The following is an 8,326-nucleotide window of genomic DNA, read 5'->3' on the forward strand; positions in this document are numbered from 1 at the left end:
AGATCTTTCTCTCTGTTCGTTTCATTAAGTACTTCATCTCCTATTCTGTATCCTGTATCTGGCCTCCTATTTCCACTGCCTATTTTCATTACTTTGCATTTACTCAAGTTGAACTTCAACAGCCATTTGTTGGACCATTCACTCAGTCTGTCTAGGTCATCTTGTAGCTTCTTACTATCGTCCTCAGTTTCAATCCTCCTCATAATTTTTGCATCATCGGCAAACATTGAGAGAAACGATTCTATACCCTCTGGGAGATCATTTACATATATCAGAAACAGTATAGGTCCAAGGACCGACCCCTGCGGTACTCCACTCGTAACGTCTCGCCAATCTGAGACCTCACACCTCATACTGACTCGTTGTCTCCTGTTACTTAGGTACTCCTGTATCCAACGGAGTACCTTCCCTTTCACTCCAGCCTGCATCTCCAGTTTTTTCACTAGCCTCTTGTGTGGCACTGTATCAAAGGCTTTCTGACAATCCAAAAATATGCAGTCTGCCCACCCTTCTCTTTCTTGCCTTATTTTTGTTGCCTGGTCGTAGAATTCAAGTAACCCTGTGAGGCAGGACCTGCCATCCCTGAATCCATGTTGATGCTGTGTTACAAAGTTCTTTCGCTCCAGATGCTCCACTAGCTTTCTTCGCACAATCTTCTCCATCAGTTTGCATGGTATGCAAGTATGTGTGTGTGTGCGTGTGTGTGTGTGTGTGTGTGTGTGTGTGTGTGTGTGTGTGTGTGTGTGTGTGTGTGCGTGCGTGTGTGTGTGTGTGTGTGTGTGTGTGTGTGTGTGTGTGTGTGTGTGCGTGCGTGTGTGTGTGTGTGTGTGTGTGTGTGTGTGTACTTACCTATTTGTACTTCACCTATTTGTGTCTACAGGATCGAGCATCGACTCTTGGATCCCGCCTTTCGAGCCATCGATTGTTTACAGCAATGACTATGGTCCTATTTCCCTATCATATTTTAAAATTATGAATAGAGTTTGCTTACACAATCTGCTCCTTAAGTGCATTCCATTTCCCCACTACTCTCACGCTAAAAGAAAACTTCCTAACATCCCTGTGACTCATATGAGTTTCCAGCTTCCATCCATGTCCCCTCGTTCTGTTACTATTCCGTGTGAACATTTCGTCTATGTCCACTCTGACAATCCCCCTGAGTATTTTATACGTTCCTATCATATGCCACCTCTCCCCTTCTTTTTTCTTGTGTCGTAAGGCACAGTTCCCTCAGGCGCTCCTCATACCCCATCCCTCGTAACGCTGGGACGAGTCTCGTTGCAAACTTCTGAACCTTTTCCAGTTTCCTTATGTGTTTCTTCAGGTGGGGACTCCATGGTGGGGCTGCATACTCTAAGACTGGCCTCACGTAGGCAGCGTAAAGCGCCCTAAATGCCTCCTTACTTAGGTTTCTGAATGAAGTTATAATTTTTGCCAGTGTAGAGTGCGCTGCTGTCGTTATCCTATATATATGTGCCTCAGGAGTTAGATTAGGTGTTACGTCCACCCCCAGGTCTCTTTCGCGCGTCGTCACAGGTAGGCTGTTCCCCTTCATTGTGTACTGTCCCTTTGGTCTCCTATCACCTAATCCCATTTCCATAACTTGACATTTGCTCGTGTTGAATTCCAGTAGCCATTTCTTTGACCATCTCTGTAACGTGTTCAAGTTCTCTCGGAGGACCCTACAGTCCTCGTCTCATCTGAGTGTGTATGTGTGTGTGTGTGTATATGTGTGTGTGTGTGTGTGTGTGTGTGTGTGTGTGTGTGTGTGTGTGTGTGTGTGTGTGTGTGTGTGTGTGTGTGTGTGTCTGTGTGTGTGTGTGTGTGTCTGTGTCTGTGTGTGTGTGTGTGTGTGTGTGTGTGTGTGTGTGTGTGTGTAGGTGTGTGGGAAAAAATTAGTAGTTAGTAACAGTTGGTTGACTGACAGTTGAGAGGGGGGGGGGCGAAAAGCAGAGCTCAACCCCCGCAAGCACAACTAGGTGAATACACACACACGCAACAAGTTGGAACAAGTTAAGTGAGAAGGTGGTGGAGGCCAAACCCGTTAGTAATTTCAAAGCATTAAATGACAAAGAGTGCTGGGAAGACGGGACACCACGAGCGTAGCTCTAATCCTGTAACTACACTTAGGTAATTACACTTAGGTAATTATACACACACACACACACACACACACACACACACACACACACACACACACACACACACACATACACACACACACACACATACACACGCACACACACACACACACACACACACACACACACACACACACACACACACACACACACACACACACAGAGAAAGCAGCCTATAACAACTGTCTAACTCCCAGGTACCTATTTACTGCTAGGTAACAGGAGGCATCAGGGTGAAAGAAAATCTGCCCATTTTGTTTCTGCCATTACCGGGGATCGAACTCGGACCTTAGGATTACGAGACCGGAGCGCTGTCCGCTCAGCAATCAGGCCCCCCCCCGTGTGTGTGTGTGTGTGTGTGTGTGTGTGTGTGTGTGTGTGTGTGTGTGTGTGTGTGTGTGTGTGTGTGTGTGTCTGCCTCACAATAACACACATTCCGTCCACATACAAGAGAGAGGAACCTCCAATATTAATAATAATAATTATAATGTATAAATAAATAACTTTAAACACATTGTTATTCAGTAAGGTCACAGAATATGACTGAATCCCCGAAATAATGTAGAGGGATTACCGTCCGCTTGAGCCTCCCCTCCCAACAGAAAATGGGTCATCATAGGTCTTGATGGGGGCCTTGCATGACCGGTCAACAACTTGTATTTAATTACATCAAACTACAACCCTCCCCCCCCCTGGTTGTATCAGGAGGAGGGGGGGGGAAGGAATATAACCTTCAAGGTCAATTGCTCTCATCGCCTCTATAAACTGTCCTAAGCCGTCCAATCAGTGTTTACTAATTAGTAGAGTTCATGTGATAGTGTGGTTACCCCCCCGACCGACCCATTTTCTCTGGGAAAGAAAACGGGGGGTGACTGATATAAAAACTGAATTTCGAATCTTCTCGGATATATAACAGGGGCAGGACCGGACCAAGGCTTACCTAGGTGTTAGGGGATGTCTTAGATATTGGTCAAGATATTTGCTTCCATCTGTGTCTGAAATGGGCTTATATAATAGCTTAGGAAATCTTGTAAAGAGAGATAATTAATTAACATAGATAATAATAGGATTAAATACTAAATAAATTAGCAATATATCTGTGTTTCAATTTAATAATATTCTATAGAAAAAAAGAGAAGAAAAAGTTAGGAGATACGAGGCAGTTCCTATTGGTCCATAGGAGGCAGCTCCTATTGGTCCATACGAGGCACCTCCTATTGGTCCATACGAGGCAGTTCCTATTGGTCCATACGAGGCACCTCCTATTGGTCCATACGAGGCAGCTCCTATTGGTCCATACGAGGCACCTCCTATTGGTCCATGCCAGGCAGCTCCTATTGGTCCATGCCAGGCAGCTCCTGTTGGTCCATACGAGGCACCTCCTATTGGTCCATACGAGGCAGCTCCTATTGGTCCATACGAGGCACCTCCTATTGGTCCATACGAGGCAGCTCCTATTGGTCCATACGAGGCACCTCCTATTGGTCCATACGAGGCAGCTCCTATTGGTCCATACGAGGCAGCTCCTATTGGTCCATACGAGGCAGTTCCTATTGGTCCATGCCAGGCAGCTCCTATTGGTCCATACGAGGCAGTTCCTATTGGTCCATACGAGGCAGCTCCTATTGGTCCATACGAGGCAGCTCCTATTGGTCCATACGAGGCAGCTCCTATTGGTCCATGCCAGGCAGCTCCTATTGGTCCATGCCAGGAAGCTCCTATTGGTCCATACGAGGCAGCTTCTATTGGTCCATGCCAGGCAGCTCCTATTGGTCCATACGAGGCAGCTCCTATTGGTCCATGCCAGGCAGCTCCTATTGGTCCATGCCAGGCAGCTCCTATTGGTCCATGCCAGGCAGCTCCTATTGGTCCATGCCAGGCAGCTCCTGTTGGTCCATACGAGGCAGCTCCTATTGGTCCTTACGAGGCAGCTCCTATCAAGATCACATTAGGCTAACAACTTACCTTTTCCTTCAACTCCCCTCTATTTATTTTTAGAGTAATGGTTTATTCGCTAAATAGGTAAAACTGTATTCAAATTCGTGTACACATATTTTAAAAATCTCTTCCAGGTCTTCAGAAGCGGGTACGCGTGTACAGGAGTGTTTGAGGTCAAGTGCTTCTGCTATGTCTGATGGAGACTAATATACAAATAGAGTGTTCAGACTTATTTTGGCAAAGCATTCAGCATCAAAATTGAATGATGTGACTAAGAAATAGTCTTTCACGTAGGGAGGGAGAGGGAGAGGGAGAGAGAGAGAGAGAGAGAGAGAGAGAGAGAGAGAGAGAGAGAGAGAGAGAGAGAGAGAGAGAGAGAGAGAGAGAGAGAGAGACTATCATATGTAGGTCAGGGTCGGGTACCAATGCCACAACCTTTTTGGGTCGACCCGGGCACCACCGGGTACCACAGCAATACAAAATATAATTAAAATAATTAAAATATAAATAATAAAAATTGCAATAATCAACAAGTTTGCTTATTCCTACCACTCTCCCCCCCCCCCCGCACACCACACACCCCTCCCCCCACTCCAAACCCCCCCTCCCTCCTCTCACCCCCCTCCCCCCCTCCCCCCCTCAACAACCGTCCCCCCTACCATTGTCTTCCCCCCAAACAAGCATTTGTAAGAACATAAGAACATAAGAACAAAGGTAACTGCAGAAGGCCTATTGGCCCATACGAGGCAGCTCCTATTCTATAACCACCCAATCCCACTCATATACTTGTCCAACCCGTGCTTGAAACAATCGAGGGACCCCACCTCCACAATGTTACGCGGCAATTGGTTCCACAAATCAACAACCCTGTTACTGAACCAGTATTTACCCAAGTCTTTCCTAAATCTAAACTTATCCAATTTATATCCATTGTTTCGTGTTCTGTCCTGTGTTGATACTTTTAATACCCTATTAATATCCCCCCGGTTATGTCCATTCATCCACTTGTAAACCTCTATCATGTCACCCCTAACTCTTCGCCTTTCCAGTGAATGCAACTTAAGCTTTGTTAATCTTTCTTCATATGAAAGATTTCTAATTTGGGGAATTAACTTAGTCATCCTACGCTGGACACGTTCAAGTGAATTTATATCCATTCTATAATATGGCGACCAAAACTGAACTGCATAATCTAAATGGGGCCTAACTAGAGCAAGATATAGCTTGAGAACCACACCAGGTGTCTTGTTACTAACGCTGCGATTAATAAATCCAAGTGTCCGATTTGCCTTATTACGAACATTTATGCATTGATCCTTTTGTTTTAAATTCTTACTAATCATAACTCCCAGATCCCTTTCGCAATCCGACTTCGCAATCACAACACCATCTAGCTCGTATCTTGTAACTCTATCATCATTACCTAACCTCAGAACTTTACATTTATCAGCATTAAACTGCATCTGCCAATCCTTTGACCATTTCAAAACCCTATCTAGATCAACTTGAAGTGATAGTGAGTCCTCCTCCGAATTAATTTCCCTACCGATTTTCGTATCATCGGCAAATTTGCAAATGTTGCTACTCAAACCTGAATCTAAATCATTTATATATATTATAAACAACAGAGGTCCCAGGACAGAGCCTTGAGGCACTCCACTTACAACATTTTCCCACTCTGACTTGATTCCATTTATACTAACTCTCTGTTTCCTTTGGTATAGCCATGCCCTAATCCAGCTTAATATAGCACCCCCAATACCATGAGACTCTATTTTTTTAATCAGTCTTTCATGTGGCACTGTATCAAAAGCTTTGCTAAAGTCAAGGTATACAACATCGCAATCCTTACCACTATCAACTGCCTCAACAATGCTAGAATAAAAAGATAACAAATTTGTTAAACATGAACGGCCATTTATAAAACCATGTTGCGACTCAATTATTAATTTATGTTTTTCAAGATGAAGACGAATTTTATTTGCTATTATAGATTCGAGTAACTTTCCCACAATAGACGTTAGGCTAATTGGTCGATAGTTAGACGCAAGTGATCTATCTCCTTTCTTAAAAACTGGTATCACATTAGCAACTTTCCAAAACTCTGGCACTCTGCCTGACTCTATTGATTTATTAAATATGGTTGACAGTGGGTCACAAAGCTCCTCTTTGCATTCTTTAAGCACCCTAGCAAACACTTCATCCGGCCCTGGGGATTTGTTTGGTTTGAGTTTTACTATTTGTTTAAGAACATCCTCCCTGGTAACTGCTAAACTCGTCAACCTGTCCTCGTCCCCACCCACATAGACTTGTTCGGCTGAAGGCATATTGTTAAGTTCCTCTTTAGTAAATACAGATACAAAATATTTATTAAAAATACTACTCATCTCTTCATCACTATCTGTTATTTGACCTGTCTCAGTTTTTAATGGACCTATCCTTTCCCTAGTCTTAGTACGATATAACTGAAAAAACCCTTTAGGATTTGTCTTTGCTTGCCCTGCTATGCGAACTTCATAGTTTCTTTTTGCTTTCCTTATCTCTTTTTTAACATTTCTAACCAGTTGTACGAATTCCTGTTCTAAAGTGACCTCCCCATTTTTAATCCTTTTGTACCAAGCTCTCTTTTTACCTATAAGGTTCTTCAAATTCTTTGTTATCCACTTTGGGTCATTAGTATACGATCTATTCAATTTGTATGGTATACTACGTTCCTGTGCTTTGTTTAGAATATTCTTAAATAAGTTATATATTGAATCCACATCGAAATCCCCATTTAAGTCACCTATCGCTGGGTTCATGTCTCGCTCCAAGACCGGCCCACACCCCATACCCAAGCCTTTCCAATCAATTTGACCCAAAAAATTTCTTAGGCTATTAAAATCAGCTTTTCGAAAATCTGGCACTTTAACAGAATTTTCTCCTACTGGTCTATTCCATTCTATGCTAAATCTGATTTCTTTGTGATCACTGCTCCCTAGCTCACTCCCTATTTCGATGTCATTAATTTGCGTTTCCCTGTTAGTTAACACTAAATCTAAAATATTATTTTCCCGTGTTGGTTCCTTAATGTGTTGCGTAAGAAAGCAATCGTCAATTAATTCTAGAAAATCTTCTGCTTCACTATTCCCTGTTTTGTTCAACCAGTTTATTCCGCTAAAATTAAAGTCACCCATGACATAAATACTGTTAGATCTAGATGCTCTAGAAAATGCTAGATGCTTGTACCTACAGTTAAAGCAGGAAATACCACAGCCAGTTGAAGGTTATCAAACTGGAACCAAACATTGCAAAGTCTTTACAACATGATCTTGCTGTACGCCGACAACACGATATCACACGATCCGATTCGTGAACTGTCATTGCATCCTTGCAACAAGAGGTCTTGTGTGATATCTGACCACAAATATTATTGCAAACGCTCAAATGACAAGGCCAATATGAACCGCGTGACAATTCATGTAGGAATACTAGGGAGCGACATTGCATATCAAGACGGTAAACTTGCAATTAAGAGGAGTGTGTGGGGTTGGGGGCAGATGGATACCACACAGATATCGCCATTCACTCTTCCCATGATGTCTATTACCACCACCACAATCACCACCACAACCAACTCCTCCACCGCTACCATCACACACACATGAGGCAACAGACACAAACCTGACACAGACGTTACGCCACCTACCACAACCACCCCCCCCCCGCTACAACCCTCCCCCCCTGCCAGTGCTGGGGGGGGAGGGTTATAGGGTTGTAGGGGGGGGGGGGAATTGAGGATAGGGAGGTACCACCTCCCTATCCTGCCTACAGAGCCTCGAGCCCCACACCAAACAGGGAGCCCCAGCACGTGTACACGGACCACTCTCGCCTACTCACCAATCTTGTTCTCCATTACAAGAGAAATTAACTCGGCAGCAATTGGCAGTCATTTCAACTACCAATTACCGCCAATTTTCACCAATTTACAACACTTCAAACACCCGTTTATTCTGGTCTGAAAAATATATGCATCAATTAGATATTATACATCATAAATTAGCATAATAAATGTAGTATAGAAAAAAATTGAATTAGTGTTGTTATATTTGAGTAGAGGAGAAGAAGGGGTGAGTGATGGGGAGGTTTGAAGGGGTGAGTGATGGGGAGGTTTGAAGGGGTGAGTGATGGGGAGGTTTGAAGGGGTGAGTGATGGGGAGGTTTGAAGGGGTGAGTGATGGGGAGGTTTGAAGGGGTGAGTGATGGGG

This window comes from Procambarus clarkii, chromosome 31, assembly GCF_040958095.1.
Source record: "Procambarus clarkii isolate CNS0578487 chromosome 31, FALCON_Pclarkii_2.0, whole genome shotgun sequence".
Taxonomy (NCBI): Eukaryota; Metazoa; Arthropoda; class Malacostraca; order Decapoda; family Cambaridae; genus Procambarus; species Procambarus clarkii.